This window comes from Eretmochelys imbricata, chromosome 16 (genome assembly GCF_965152235.1).
Source record: "Eretmochelys imbricata isolate rEreImb1 chromosome 16, rEreImb1.hap1, whole genome shotgun sequence".
In the NCBI taxonomy this organism is placed as follows: Eukaryota; Metazoa; Chordata; order Testudines; family Cheloniidae; genus Eretmochelys; species Eretmochelys imbricata.
Window position 1 is genome coordinate 27,148,456 of NC_135587.1, and position 15,741 is coordinate 27,164,196.

At 44.7% G+C, this 15,741-nt stretch overlaps 1 protein-coding gene across 1 annotated transcript in view; it reads left to right on the forward strand.

Annotated features, from left to right (window-relative positions):
• The first annotated feature begins 692 nt into the window (after nucleotides 1-692).
• Nucleotides 693-15,741, forward strand: part of RALGPS1 (Ral GEF with PH domain and SH3 binding motif 1) — a 391,212-nt gene continuing 376,163 nt past the window's right edge. The window contains exon 1 of the mRNA XM_077835616.1: nucleotides 693-830. The gene's annotated coding sequence lies outside the window, so the exon portion shown is untranslated. The remainder of the gene's footprint in view (nucleotides 831-15,741) is intronic.

The following is a 15,741-nucleotide window of genomic DNA, read 5'->3' on the forward strand; positions in this document are numbered from 1 at the left end:
GCTGACCCCAACCGCCCGCCGCCCCAGCCACCGCCCGCCCCGGCCCATGCTGTCCCCAGCCGCCCGCCCCAGCCACCGCCCGCCCCGGCCCATACTGTCCACAGCCGCCCGCCGCCCCAGCCACCGCCCGCCCCATGCTCTCCCAGCCGCCCGCCGCCCCAGCCACCGCCTGCCCCGGCCCATGCTGTCCCCAACCGCCTGCCGCCCCAGCCACCGCCTGCCCCGGCCCATTCTGTCCCCAGCCGCCCGCCCCGGCCCATGCTGACCCCAACCGCCCGCCGCCCCAGCCACCGCCAGCCCCGGCCCATGCTGTCCCCAGCCGCCCGCCCCATGCTGTCCCCAGCCACCCGCCGCCCCAGCCACCGCCCACCCCGGCCCATGCTGGCCCCGGCCGCCGTCCCAGAGGCTTGGCACCGTTGCGCGCTGCCCCCAGGCGCGCCGCCCTCGGACCGTCCCGCGCCCGGCTCGGCTGCCCGCTGAACGCAGAGGGCGCTGCAGTTCCTGCGCACAGAGCTTTTATTTGCATGTTCCCGCCTCTACGCAGCGCTGATTGGTGAACTGTGGTGGCGGGGGTGAGGATTGGCTGAACTGCCTGTCACTGTGGTGAGCCCCAGTCCCCGCGACCGGGCTCGGCCTCACCCTGGCGGCTGCAGCAGTGGGCGGGGGGCTCGGGCCGAGCGGCGGCGGCGGGCCGGGGGCGGCGGGCTGGGGGCGGCGAGGGGACCCCCGCGGGGACCCCCGCCCCTCCTCTTCTCCTGCTGTGGGCACAGTAGGCGGCCGGCCTCGGCCTTCGGGAGCAGCGCGCAGGTGAGAGCCGCCCGCCGGGGCAGGTGAGACCCAGAACCGCCCCCATCCCTGAGGCTCTGCCGGCCTCCCGGCGGCCAGGGGAGGCCTTTGGGCTCCCGCTTCCTTGGGGCCCCGCGTCACCTCAGGCGCCCCCTGGCGCCGCTCTCGACTGGGAAACCCCTCCCCCACACCCGGCGGTCCCGCCTGGACCCTCCTCGAGACCCCTCCCCCACACCCTCCGAGACCGCTTCCGCCCCCCTGCCCCCAGAACCTCCCTGCCCCACACTTGCGAAGCCTCCTACACCCCATCCCTGCGACTCTTTCCTCGCCCCCCACGCTCCTGGGACTCCCTGCTCCTCTCCGCTGAGACCCTTCCCCACACACCCCTGGGATCCCCCCTACTGCCTCCTATCCCTGAGACCACTCTCCACCCACTCGCGGGACCCGCCCCTGCTCCACCCAGACCACCTCCTCCCCCCGCCAAGCTTGGGATGCCCCCACCCGCCCATCCCTGAGATCCCTCAGCCCCACGCCTGGGACTTGCTACCCACCTGCTGGAACTGCCTGCTCCCATCCCCCTTGTCACCTACCTCGGGACCCCTTCTTCCCCCTGGACTCCTCACCAGAAATCCCGGGATGCGCCCCACCTTCTCCATTCCTGAGACCCCACACCACATACCCTTGGGACACACCCCCACAGCCTATTCCTGACACCCTCCCGTTCCTGTCACTTGCCCTCAGCCCTCCCAGCAGGTGGGTCCCGGGGATACCTCCTCATCTATGTTGCAAACTCCCTCTCCAGGGTCTGGTGAGATCAGAACTGCCTCCCATCTCTATCACTCATTCTTCCCAGGATAGGCGAGACCCTGGAATGCTCTCCCTTGCTTATCTCTGTTACAAACACTCCCCTACCTCGGGGTATTCCTGAGGCACCTCTCCACTCCTACAGCTGCACACTCTCAGAAGGTGAGACCCTGGGACCACCCCCATCCCTATCACTTACCTCTGCTCTCTTGAAACAAGTGGTACCCAGGACTGCCCTGCTCATCCATGTTCCTGGCAGATCTTGCCACACATCCTTGGGACAATTGAGACCCTGGGACATCTTCTTCACATAGCTGTCACAAATATGCTAGGATATCTCCGAAACACCCGCCAGGACAGGTGACACTTTGGGATACCCCCTCACACCAGGTCAGGTGAGACCCAGAACTGCATCCACAATCTCTTTTGTGCATGTAATAGGTGAGGCCAATCCCTAAAATACCCCATTCCTGTTACTCACCTTCCCCCATCCCAAGACCAGGTGAGATCCAGAACCTCTCCCCCCCCCCACAAGATCCTCCCTACCCTCATCCCTGTCACATCTAGCTGGGATAGCTGAGACTTTGCAGTCCTCCCACCTAGCCCATTCCTGCCTGTGTTTTTCACTCTCTTTCACACACAGTTTAGATGAGACCCCAGGAATCCTCTTCTCTGCCCTAACACTGAGATGCCCAGGGGCCCTCACCATTGCTGTCTCCTCCTTTCTCCAGGATTAGAGGGACCCAGGACACCTGCCTATTTCTGCCACTGGCACCTGGCATCCCCAGGACCTCCTAGCTCTAGGACACACACAGGGGATAGGTGAAACCACAGGCTTGCCCCTTGTAGAGACTTGAATCTCCTATCTCTGTGACACATCCCACAAAGCTAGGTATGTGAGACTGGGTCCCGTTGGGGAGTGTCCTGACTCCTTTCCCAGCTTTCTGCTTTCCCATTCCCCCAGGACAAGTTAGATCTTGGAAGAAACTCAGGAGCCACATTTTGAGGATGGTGAGATGGTGTACCCCCCTGGAACTAATGGGCCTTGGGATTCTCACACCCCCTCCCCTTGTACCTTGTCAGACCTGGGGACCCTCCCCCATCCAGTCTCTCCTCTTCTCTCCACTCCCATTCCATGTGATAGGTGAGTCATAATCTCCCTACCTCATGGTTGATGTGTATTTGGTTGGGACTGGGCAAATGGAAGGAAGGCAAATGGAAGGAAGTGGAAGGAGAGGGGTGGTGGCTGGGTTTCCCCATTGTCAAGTGCCTGTCCTAGAGCAGTGGTTCTCAGCCAGGGGTCCGAGGCCCCCTGGGGGGCTGTGAGCAGGGCCAGCATTAGACTAGCTGGGGCCCAGGGCAGAAAGCCGAAGCCCTGCTGCATGGGGTTGAAGCCCAGGCTGTGAGCCACCCCACCCAGGACTGAAGCCGAAGTCTGAGCAATGTAGCTTCATGGGGGCCCCTGTGGCATGAGGCCCCAGGCAGTTGCCCTGCTTGCTACCCCCTACTGCTGGCCCTGGCTTTTATATGCAGAAAACCAGTTATTGTAGCACAGTGGGGTTGTGGAGTTTTTATAGCATGTTGGAGGGCCTCAGAAAGAAAAAAGTTGGGAACCCCTGCCCTAGAGCATGACTAGGGTAAATCAATTTGTTCATCATCACCGTGTGTGTGTGTGGAGGGGGACTGTTGTTAATATTGACACTTTCCTCCTTTGCAAATACTTCAGCATTTTATGCAAAATAGAGAGATGAAAACTTGTCCAAGGTGTATATATTTCTCTTTCCATCGGGTAATTTTTTGTTCCTATCCGTTACAGTGCAAGTGTGTGGTATTCATATTATCACAGTTTCTTTGTTTATAGGATTCCTGCACCCTCCCATCATCACCTCAGACACCCTGTAAGCAGCAATAATGTGAACAATCTATAATACTGATGTCTCCTACTCTAGATTTGGTGCCCAGTCTAAGAGGCATTAACCAGCTCATTCAGTGAGAAGGCCCTTCGTAGGGTGGGGGGTCAAAAGCCTTTACAGCTGTTCGGTTTTCTATGGTTGTAATATAAATAAACTCAAAATCTTTCCATTTTTTCCTCCCCTTTAAGAAGTCTGTGAAGAGCCTTGTAGTATTTTAAGGTTTTGGCTAAATAGAAAGGAAGCCTTTGCATTTCATTGCCTCTTCTATGTGTTAGTAAGAAAGTAGATGGTGTATTAATTAAAATTTCTTTTGGACAGAGAGATTTGCAATATTGATAGTTGGCTTCTGTATAGTGCAGTGATAAATGCCTGAGAGATATGGACAATTAACTAGTACTGCTCATTCTCTGCACTGTTGTTTCAGAATATAGGGATGGAATTTCCAGCATTTTGATAATTTCATGAGGAGGGTGTGAGGAAGTCTTGGAAGTGGAGGTGCTCTTTGGGTTGTAAGATTCAAAGAATGTTGTGCTTTTTCAGGAAGACACATACAATGAGGGCTACCCTTGTAAACTGCAACCCTGCTGATCAGGACATGGTGAGGGTAGGTGGAAGGCACAGACAGCTGTAGCAGAGGATGCTTTGTGAGATAATTTGGGAAACTAATCACATATTGTTTGGGATGACACTCTACAAATACAATTTAGAACTTTGTTTGACAGATATGTTCTGATTGCATTTTGTAAATGTGTCTTTTTTTTTTGCTTCAGAGAATATGGATGACTAATGTTTTGGCATATAATGAAAAGGGTTACAGTTGAATTATGACAGGTTTCAGAGTAACAGCCGTGTTAGTCTGTATTCGCAAAAAGAAAAGGAGTACTTGTGGCACCTTAGAGACTAACCAATTTATTTGAGCATGAGCTTTCGTGAGCTGATGAAGTGAGCTGTAGCTCACGAAAGCTCATGCTGAAATAAATTGGTTAGTCTCTAAGGTGCCACAAGTACTCCTTTTCTTTTTAGTTGAATTATGTAATTGAAGAACCCAAACATGCCTTTTGCATGTAGTTGTTGTCCTAGATAGACTAATATTCTATGATTCTAACTGAAACCAATGAAATGGAACAAATGCAGACTATTGCCTTATTAAAATTATTTTTTATTAACGCAGCTGTTTACTATAGAAAAACTTATTCTGTGTCCCAAAGAGATTACAATTGAAGATAACAATGTTTATTTGTATCTTGTCTAGCAGATGCTTAGTAATCAAAACTGGGCTTACTTTCATAATGAATATTGATTCTGGGACTGGCAGTTATTTTTGGTGTGTGGAAAAGGGGTAACAAAAATAAGTGAGAGGGAATGATCTGTATAAAGTTTTTTCTTTGTTTGCAAAGTTTGTTCTTCTTGTGATGGGATCCGTTTGAAGAACAATTTAATAGGATATTGTCACCTGAATTATATTTTATAAACAAACACATTTTATTTATCTGTGATAAACGTGTTTACTGTAGATTATGAACAGTGAAGATTCTAAAAATCCAGTTTACTTGTCACTATTTTATGTTTTTAGCTTACTTGTATTTCCCTACCTTGAGTAATATAAATCTATTAATTTAGTTTCACTTTTGTTTATAGTCAATTTCACTTTTAAGTTCTAGTTCTTAGTGCTAAAATGTTTGAATTCAAACTCTGTATGGGGAAATGTTGATTTGCTTAAAAACACTTATTGGATTTTTTTTTAAATGGAAACATTGTTATTGATCTTATATTTACCAAATGTAAGTTGCTTTAAATCAAATTAATCACAGTCCAGTTCATACATATAATTCTTCAGTACTAAAAGAATTCCGCCAAATTCTTAAACCTTACCACTTGAATGTAATTCGAATTATATTTTTCTGAGTTCTCCAACATTTTCCCCAAATAATATTAGTGTAATTGAACAGAATGAAGTGTTTTATTTTAGCCTAGCATTCTCTTTGGCCAGGCTGATCTATTTTTCAGGGAAGAGCAAGATTTTATGAGGATTTGTTCTGTAGAGGAGGCCCAACAAGGAGTAAAGTGTTAATAAAAGCCCCTGTTTTTGTGAACATTAATTAATATTAAACAATGAAATGTTGTCCAAGATTTTATATTATCGCTGATGACTCCTACCGAAATAAACACCATAAAACTACTTCAACAACTTCCCCTTATTCCCTTTCTCTTTAGTTGTGTAGTCTTTCATAGGGAGGAAATTCCGTCTTTGAAAGCCGTTTTTTTTTCCTCCTCAGTTAGTTGTCCATTTTTGGGAAAAAGAGAGTATTTAGATAGTGGGTTTTGTTGCTACTTTTGTGATTGAGGTATGATCCTTCTTGTGTGCATTTGTCTTGTTTTGTCTTAAAGAGAAAAGTGGGAAGGGAAAAGAATAGCAAAGACAGAAAATGTGGTTTCTTTCTGTTTGTCTTTCTCAATTTCAGACTAGTTGCTGGGGAACCAGAAGGCACAGCATATGATCTTATCAGCCACACTGAGATCTTGCAAACTTTTACCAGTGCCAGGCTGTTTCAGGCATTACTGTACTTTTACCTGCCTTTCTAGTCACAGGCTCATGGCAATGTTGCAAAAAGTAGAGTTGTTTTAGCTGGCTAAGCCAGACTCTTATATGACAGAAGACAAAAAAAAGGAAGATAGGAAATAGGAGAAATAAGATAGGGAATGAAAAATGACAGTAGCAAAGGGCTAGTAGTAGGAACCTCAGGTTCACATTTTAGTTGAACCTGATGGAGGTGGTAATTATAGAATCACGGCTGGAATGGCTAAAATGTAGGGCTGAAAGGGACCTTGAGGTCATCTACTCCATCCCTTCATGCTAAATCAGGATCAAGTATACCTAGACCATCCCTGACAGGTGTTTGTCTAACCTATTCTTAAAATCTTCTCCAGTGATGGGGATTCCATAACCCCCTTGGTAACCTGTTCCAGTACTTTGCTATCCTTATAGAATCATAGCAATGTAGGACTGGAAGGGACCTTGATAGGTCATCTAGTCCAGCCCCATGGACTGAGAGGCAGGATTAAATATGATGTTAGACCATCCTTGACAGGTGTTTGTCTAATCTATTCTTAAAACCCACCAATATCCGATATTTCACAGCCTCCCTAGGTAATTTGTTCCAGTACTTAATACCCTTACAGTTAGAAAGGTGTTCCTTATGCCTAACCTAAATCTCCTTTGCTGCAATTTAAGCCCATTACTTCTTGTCCTGTCCTCAGTGGATAAGGAGAACAATTTATCATCATTCTCTTTATAACAACCTTTTACATACTTGAAGATTGTTATAATGACCACCCTCAGTCTTCTCTTCTCCAGATTAACAAATCCATTTTTTCCATCTTTTCTTTTAGTTCATGTTTTCTGGACCTTTACTCATTTTTGTTACTCTCTCCTGGACTTTTTCCAGTTTGTCCACATCTTTCCTGAAGTGTGATGCCCAGAACTGGGCACAGTACTCTAGTTGAGGCTTTATCAGTGCTGAGTAGAGTGGAAGAATTACTTCTTGTGTCTTGCTTACAACATTCCTGCTAGTACATCCCAGAATGATGTTCACTTTTTTTTTTTTCAGCAATATTACATTGTTGACTCATATTTAGTTTGTGATCTGCTATAAGCCTCAAATCCTTTTCTGCAGTATTCCTTCTTGGCAGTCAGTTCCCATTTTGCCTATTTGTGCAATTGCTTATTCCTTCCTAAGTGGAGTACTTTGCATTTGTTCTTATTGAATTTCATCCTATTTAATTTAGGCCATTTCTCCAGTTTGTCAAGATCATTTTGAATTCTAATTCCTGTAGTCAAAAGCGCTTACAACCTGACCAGCTTGGCATCATCCTTTAAACTTTATATTTGTACTGTCTATGCCATTATCCAAATAATTTATGAAGATATTGAATAAAATTGGACCAAAGACAGATCCCTGCCAGACCCCACTTGACATGCCCTTTCAGCTTGCCTGTGAACCAGTAATTACTATTCTCTGAATATGGTTTCCCGACTGATTGTTCACCCACCTTATAATAGGTTCACCTAGACTATATTTTCCTAGTTTGCTTATGAGGTCATGTGAGACAGTATCAAAACCCTTACTAAGGTCAAGATATATCACATCTACTGCTTTTCCCCATCTACAAGACTCATTACCCTGTCAAAGAAGGATATTGGGTTAGTTTGACATGATTTGTTCTTGACTAATTCATGTTGAATGTTACTTATCACCTTAATATTTTCTAGGTACTTGCTGGTTGATTGAATTATCTTTCTTGGTACTGCAGTTAAGATGACTGGTCTATAATTTCCTGGGTTGCCCTTACTACTGCTTTTTATAAATAGGTACTGTATTTGCTGTTTTCCAGACCTCTGGGATCTCTCCCATCCTCCATGAGTTTTCAGAGATAATCGCTAATAGCTCAGAGATCTCTTCAGAATATCCTTAGATATTCTAGGATGTATTACTCAGGCCCTGCTGACTTGAAGATACCCTTAGACAAGTTAGATATGTCTACACTGTAATTAGGCACCCGCGGCTGGCCAGCCCCAGCTGACTCATACTGAGGCTGCGGAGCCGTTTAATTGCTCTGTAGGCATTTGGGCTTGGGCTGTAGCCCGAGCTCTGTGACCCTGCCACCTCACAGGGTCATAAAGCCTGGCTCCAGCCTGAGCCCAAATGTCTGTACCACAGTTAAAGTGCCCCTAAGCTCAAGCCCCCTGAACCCGAGGCAGCTGTCACCAGCCAGCCACAGGTTTCTAATTGCAGTAGAGACCAACCTGAAGTAATTCTTTATTTGTTCTTTCCTTAATTCAGCCTCAGATCCTACCCCATATTACAAGGATGTTCACTATGTTAGTCATCCAATTACTGCTAATCTTTTCGGTGAAAATTGAAACAAAAATGGCATTTAATACTTTGGCCAATGCTGCATTTTTTGTTGTCTTTCCCTCCTCATTGTGTAATGGCCTACACTATCCTTGGTCTTCCTCTGGCTTCTAATGTACCTGTAAAATGTTTTCTTGTTACCCTTATCCCTAGGTAGTTTAATCTCATTTTGTTTCTTGGTTTTTCTAATTTTGTCCATACGTGTTTGTATTTTTGTGGGGTTTTTTGTTTGTTTGTTTTTTAATATTCATCATTTGTAACTTGAACTACTTTCCACTTTTTTTTTATGATTCTTGGGGCTGGGGAAGAGGGTTGGGGTGCAGGGGTGTGAGGGCTCCGACTGGGTTTTCCGGCAGGCCCCCGAGCCCACACCCCCAGCCGGAGCCCTCACACCCCTGCACTCCAACCCTCTGCCCCAGCCCTGAGCCCCCTCACACACCCCGAACCTCTCAGCCCCACCCCTACCACATTAATTTTGTTATGTGCGCCAATATGAAGGTCATGTGTCACACAACACCTCCGTATTGGTGCACATAACAAAAGTCATAACATGGATGGGAAAAATTAGAGGGAACACTGACCACCACCATTCCAGAACTTGGGGACAGTTATCCTTTTCTTCCAGGAGGAGTGCACACCAACATTGTGATTCTTCAGATACGTGAGAAGAACTGCTCTTCAGTACTGAGGCAGCATCAGTTCGTCACTGTACAGTAGCCTGGGGTACCATCCATGGGATACCCGTTGAGTCCAGTATTGGTGACACAGAGATGTTTAAATATTGGACATTTTCAGGGCTGCTACTTGTTCTTCCATACATATTTGTACCAAATATGCTGTTACAGTGGCATCTCAGTCAGATCCAAACTTTGTGAAGGCAGTCCTGCAGTCATTATTTAAATAGACTCCAAGACCCACCTTCTACGCATACTGCATGTGTTATATTAGTGGAATATATGTCTGCAACCACTCAAAGAAGAAAACATTGTTACCATTGTTACTTACTTGTTCTGTGACAGTTGTTCTTCAAGATAAAGGTGCAGATGCGTATTCCACAATCCACTCTCCATTCCTTCTGCATTAGAGTCTCTGCTTTTGACATTCGGTACAAAGGAATTGAGGGGAGTTGGGGTGGTGCTGCTTCTTAAATAGTTAGGTGAAGGGCTAATGGGCACAGCGTGTGAGCACCGCCCCATGGGTACTGCTAGGCAAAGTACTGTGGCTTTGGCGCGCTGGGTGTGAACTTGGAGGGTTGTTGGGTATGGGTGGGAAAAGTATGGAACAGGTTTTTTTGGTGGGAGGGGAGGAATTGTTAGGGAGCTTCCCCCATGCAGACCCTGGCTGACCCCAGCCTCTCCCATTCAGTCAGGCACAATTGCCATGTCCTCATGTGTCCCTGTACCCCCATGTGTCCTTGCACCCTCTGCCCACACTCAGACACTCACTCACCCCATCCCCATGTGGCCCTGCACCTCCTCCCCGTCCCTATATGGTGCTGTACCCCGTTCCCATGTGTGTCTGTGTCCCCACTCAGCCACCCTCTATCCCTATGTAGCGCTGCACTCCCACCCCAATCACCATGTGGCCCTGCACCTCCCTTCCCCCTGCGGTCCCATTCAGCCCCTGCCCCAGTCTGTACTCCCCCACTAACCTGTAGGAGCCCCTGTCTGACCCCCAGCACCCTATGCTGTCTGTCTCCCCACAGCCCCTATCTACTGACCTGGCCTGATAGGTCCTGTGAGCAAGGTAGTCTCTTTCTCTTCCCTCGCTGGCTGGGAGCTGCTGCTTTGTTCTATCGCCACGGCACTCTCTGATGGGAAAAAGGTGGAACTGAAGCAACATTTCGGCAGAAGGTTTTTTCTGCGCAAAATTTTTAAAATATGCATGGCTCATTAATTATGTGCTTGCACAGTAGCACAGAATTCCCCCAGGAGTAATACGAATTTATTTTTTGTACTGTTTGTTTTTTGTATTTCATTTCAGCTTGCCCACTAACTAAAGATGAAAGTTGTTTTTTCATTTACTGGTTCTCTTCCACTAGCACAATATTACAATATTTGTTTTGCAAACAGTGCAGAAAATGTTTAAATCTAATTTTTTTTTCAATTGAAAATAGGAAACAATATGAAAACATTAATTTGAATGTTGGGTTTAATAAAACTTTTTAAAACAAGCATATTTTGAACCTCAGATATGTGATATGTTGAAAAATTATTAAAATATATAAAAAAGCATGCAATTATGAGAACAAAACTTGGACACTAAAATCTTTCACTAATGGCGGTGGTGGAGGAGTAGTCAGCAATCACAGTTTGACTTTAAAGCTTTTACAAGATGCTTTTCAGCGTTCTAGCATGTGGGCCTTGATCTTGCAAACACTTATGCACATGCACAACTCTACTACTGTGAGAAGTCACCCGTTTCAGTGGGGTTAGTCGCAGTAGCAAAATAAATCGTGTGTCAAAGTTTGCAGGATCAGGGCTTAAGGCAGCGACTGTTATAGTTTCCATTAAAAAAAACCTGTATTAACATACTTTAAAACTTGTGAAATTTCATTAACATCGAGTGTTGCACTGAATATTTTATTTTGTGTTATTTTATCGTTGTGGACTTTCACACTCGTTCTTGGTAATCTTATACTCATGTCTTGAAAAACCTGCCCAGCATCTAGTAGCGAAAAATTAAGCCAATTAGCCAGGGTCCAAATTATTGCCATTTTGTAACTTAAAGGGCTCAGTCAGTTGTTCACTCTAATCAGTTGTGGCAATTTTCAGTGACCTTTTTATTTAATAAATTATTTTGCACTGGCCTTTGGCTAGTAGTTTTAGTTCTCTGGCTATTGTCTGGCAAAATTTCTAGAGTGTATGTATGAGAGGGTAGTTGAGTGAATGTGCAGGAGAAATTAATAGGATAAATTAGTAAAAAGAATGATACTGTGAGATTTTGGAAGATAAATGTGAGAAGGAAAGAGAAAATACAGGCGAGAAGGTAGAGAACTCAATGTAGACAAAGATATAAAGGTGCAAAGGTATGATGGATCTGGGGATTGTTGCCGGCACCCAGTGCCGAGAGGCTGAACAACAGCTTGAGTGGTTCGTTACCCGGTGTGCTGCACCCAATAATCACAACGGGGTGGAGAAGCAGAAAAGTTTATTTGAAGCTTCAAAAAGGTACAGGGAGATTTGAATCTCAAATCCTGTACCACAAAGCAGGAAGTTACACAGGCTTTTATATATTCTTTTTTTTAGCATATTTATTTAATAGTAAGCTGCTTTAAGTATCCATATAGCCAGCCAATCCAGTTCCCAGCTAGTTCCCTGATTTTCTGTATTATTTGTTAAACTATACATAAAGCTGCTTTATTCAGCATTGTTTTTTATATTTTTTTTGTTTGGCCTTGCTTAGTTTCAGGCAGTCTGACTCTGCAACATACTGTTGCAGATTCTCAGCATAACTGCTGTGTGTGCCTCCAGGCGGGGGGGCCAAGGACACTTGGGCCTAGCACGCAGAGCTGCTGCGAGTGCCTCCAGGCAGGAGGGGGGCCAAGGACATTGGGGCCTAGCGCGAGGGGGCTTCATCGACACTCGTGGTCTTTTATCCCCTCGAGTTACCCAGTGGCCATGCCCCAGTGTTCCCAACAGGATCATAGTGGATCATAAACTAAATATGAGTGAACAGTGTAACACTATTGCAAAAAAAAAGCAAATATCATTTTGGGATGTATTATCAGGAGTGTTGTAAGCAAGACGTGAGAAGTTATTCTTTCTTTCTACTCCACACTGATTAGGTCTTAACGGGAGTATTGTGTCCAGTTCTGAGCACCACATTTCAGGAAAGATGTGGACAAACTGGAGAAAGTCCAGAGAAGAACAACAAAAATGATAAAAGGTCTAGAAAATATGACCTATGAGGGAAGATTGAAAAAATTGGGTTTGTTTAGTCTGGAGAAGAGAAGACTGAGAGGGAACATAACAGTTTTCAAATATGTAAAAGGTTGTTACAAGTAGGAGGAAGAAAAATTGTTCTCCTTAAACTCTGAGGTTATGTTAAGAAGAGTGGGCTTAAATTTTAGCAATGGTGGTTTAGTTGGGATATTAGGAAAAACTTCCTAACTGTCAGGATAGTTAAGCACTGGAATAAATTGCCTAAGGAGGTTATGGAATTTCCATCACTGAAGATTTTTAAAAGCAGGTTAGACAAATACCTGACAAAGATAGTTTAGATAATACTTAGTCCTGCCATGAGTGCAGGGGACTGGACTAGATGACTTCTCGAGATCCCTTTCAGTCCTATGAGTCTATGATTCTATAAGGAGGAAAAGAGGAAAATGTCCTGGAAAAAAATTTAGGAAGAGATTCACCACAAGCTATTATAGCAAAGAAGGAACAAGTGGAATGAAGCCAGGAAAGGAAAGGAAGTAAAATAAAAGCAAGAAGATGTAGAAAGCTACACTTTTTAAAAAGTCTTACTAAATAAAATGTGTCACAAATGAACTATGAGAATGTCTTGTCTAGGCTGTCAGCTGTACTGTAGTACTTATATAGTGGGAGAGAAGAGAAAAAGTAGCTGGAACCACCATCCTTTAGAACTGAGTAAAACTTTGAATTTCCATTCTGTGGGAAATTCCAACACTTTAATGTTTGTTTTTGTCCCAAAATGGGTCAAAAGGTGAAATTTTTCACAAAATGGGAATTCAGAAATGTTGAAACATTTTTTTTGACATTTTTGATAGAAATGAAATATTTCTGCATTCCTGAAATCTAAATTGTTTTGTTGACCTGAAACTCTTCCTTTAGAGACAGATGATCATTAAACTGCATTCCTCTTGCCTTATGGGAGTTGTAGTTTGGGACCCCATTGTCTCCTATGCACTGGGCTCCCTGGAGGACTACATCTCCCACAATGCAATGCAGTCCCAACTGACTTAGTTGTTTCGTTCCTCAGTGGAGTCAACTCAGTGACTCTGGATGCATCCAGGGAGATGTAGTCCAGCCAAGGAACCTGAAGGGCCTTTAGTTTCCTCTACAGACGAGGCTTCCTGGCAGGAATACATTTTCCATGATACATCTTAAGGGCCAGATTCATCGGTATACTTCAGCTGCTTTTTGTTGCTCTGTGATGCTGTAAACTGAGTTTAATTGTCCAGTGTGCTCTGGCTCCTTTGTGCTCCTCTAGTGTACTGGTAAAATTGCCCTTAAAAGATGAATTTTTTAAAAAAAGATTTAAGGTTGATACTGCATATTATCAGTTCTTGAGAAATATTGCATAGTAGCTTTCTCTGTGGGTTTCTGGTTTAGTGTTCATGTATACAGCTTTTAATAATTGTGTTTAAAAAAAAAAAAAAGGAAATTTCCAGACCAAAAACTATGCTAACATAAGGGTAAGTTTTAGAATACTTATTAGCAACAATAAGGTAAAAACATAACAGGGATATTTTAATTATTACAGAACTGAACATTTGAAATTAAGGAAATTCAGATATGTTAAGGTAAGAAATGCACAATTAAAGCACCCAAAGAACCTTAACTTGGCCAGGCCCCTGGGGCTGGGGAAGAAGCGCCAACCTGTCCCTCCCCACCCCTAGCTCTGGTCCCTTCCCACCCCCAGCCATGTCCTTGGCTCCCAGCCTTGCGCCTGTCCCCAGCTTCAGCGTGGCTCTGCACCAGCCCCCAGCCTTGGCTGCTAGCTGTGGCTCCGTTCTTGGGCCAGGGCCGAGGCTGGGGGCAAGGCTGGGAGTAGAACTGCACCTGGCCACGGGCCCGGCTGCTGGTCCCCACTGCAGCCTGGCTGTGGCTCCACTCCCATCCCAACTACAGCCCCGCTCCTGGACCCAGACCCACCCCCAGCTGTGGCCCCAGCACTCCTGTCCGCATCCCCCTTTTCCCCCCAGAGCTGCGGCCCTGCTTCTAGCCCCGGCTCGGAGGGGTGCGGGGGTGTGGACAGGAGTAAGGGGGAGTGTGACCCTTCAAAGTTTGGGGACCACTGGGTTAGAGGAGAGCCAGGGTGGATAAAAATCAATGATTTTAAAAAAAATAAATAAAAAAAATCAGATTTTTTTAAATTTAAATTGGATTTTTTTGATTAAAATGCTTTTTGAGGAAAAAACCATCTAAAGATAGTTTTAATTAAAATACATTATAGCTCAAAGATATCTCATTAGAGATTATAAATTCGAATTGTATAGTATGAGACAATATATTCATGTAATGTTTAAGAAAAGCTTTGTAAATGAGTTCCAATAGTTCATGGGTTAGGGACCCAATCTTATGGGGTTCCAGAGGCTTCCGTATAGATTATTTAGGTTAATCTTTCTATCTACCCAATGGGACTCAGTGCTCAGTCTAGAAGATACCATCAGAGATGCTTAGTTTTGCAGTTCTCAAACTGTGGATTTGTCTCTCCAGAGGTAACATGCTTGTTAACAAGAAAAATGTTTTTAAATAAATAAATAATATATAGAGGTGAGAAATAACAGACCCCAACCCTGTTGTCCCTCTGCAAATTTGTGTTCACAGAGTCAATCCCTTACCTCTCTCTAAAAGTGCAAAGTTTCAAAAAGTTCAACAAACAGAAGATAGTTGCGGGTGGAATAGATCTGGACAAGGAGAAGAAGTCTGGAGATAAATGTGAGAAGCGAGGAACATATGCTTGTTTTGTTAAAATATTATATGTTTGCTGTTGAAGAAAAAAATCCAGAATACTTAACGTTGTTGTTTTAGTTAAAACAATTTAAATATCTGTCTGGTGATGTACTCATCCTAATACAGCATGGCAAGAACATCCTGCATATATTAATGATTAACCTGTTGAACTGGAGATAGTTCACCTCCCAATGACTTCATAAATATCTGCTTCAATTACCTTTGGTAAATGAAATAACCAAACAATCATTCATTTTCTGATATAGCTGTAAAACTAATCTGAAAAGTTTTCAAAATAAATCACTGTTTAAAAATGTATATTGTGTACCTTCTAAAAGTGAAACCTACATCTGTCTCTGAGTTGTGAAGAATATGTATTAAGGTTATAACAACCAACAAGAATGCACTTTATGTAGAAAACCATGATTAAATCGAGTTTTCCTGACTAGTGATTTAAATGAATTTGATTTAAATCAAATCCATGCTGAGGAGAGCAGACATGAAACTTCTGTCTGAGAAGGGAAAGGAGAGTTGTGGGAAGCAAAGAGGGAAGGCAAGGCCCCATGCTGAGGGGAGGAGGAAGCTCATGTGTTTTGTCAATATGTTCTTTGAAGAAATCAGCAAGGTCCTCTGTGTGGAGGGTTTAAGGAATAGTCAAAGGTGGTGAAAAAGGCAGCTGGGATT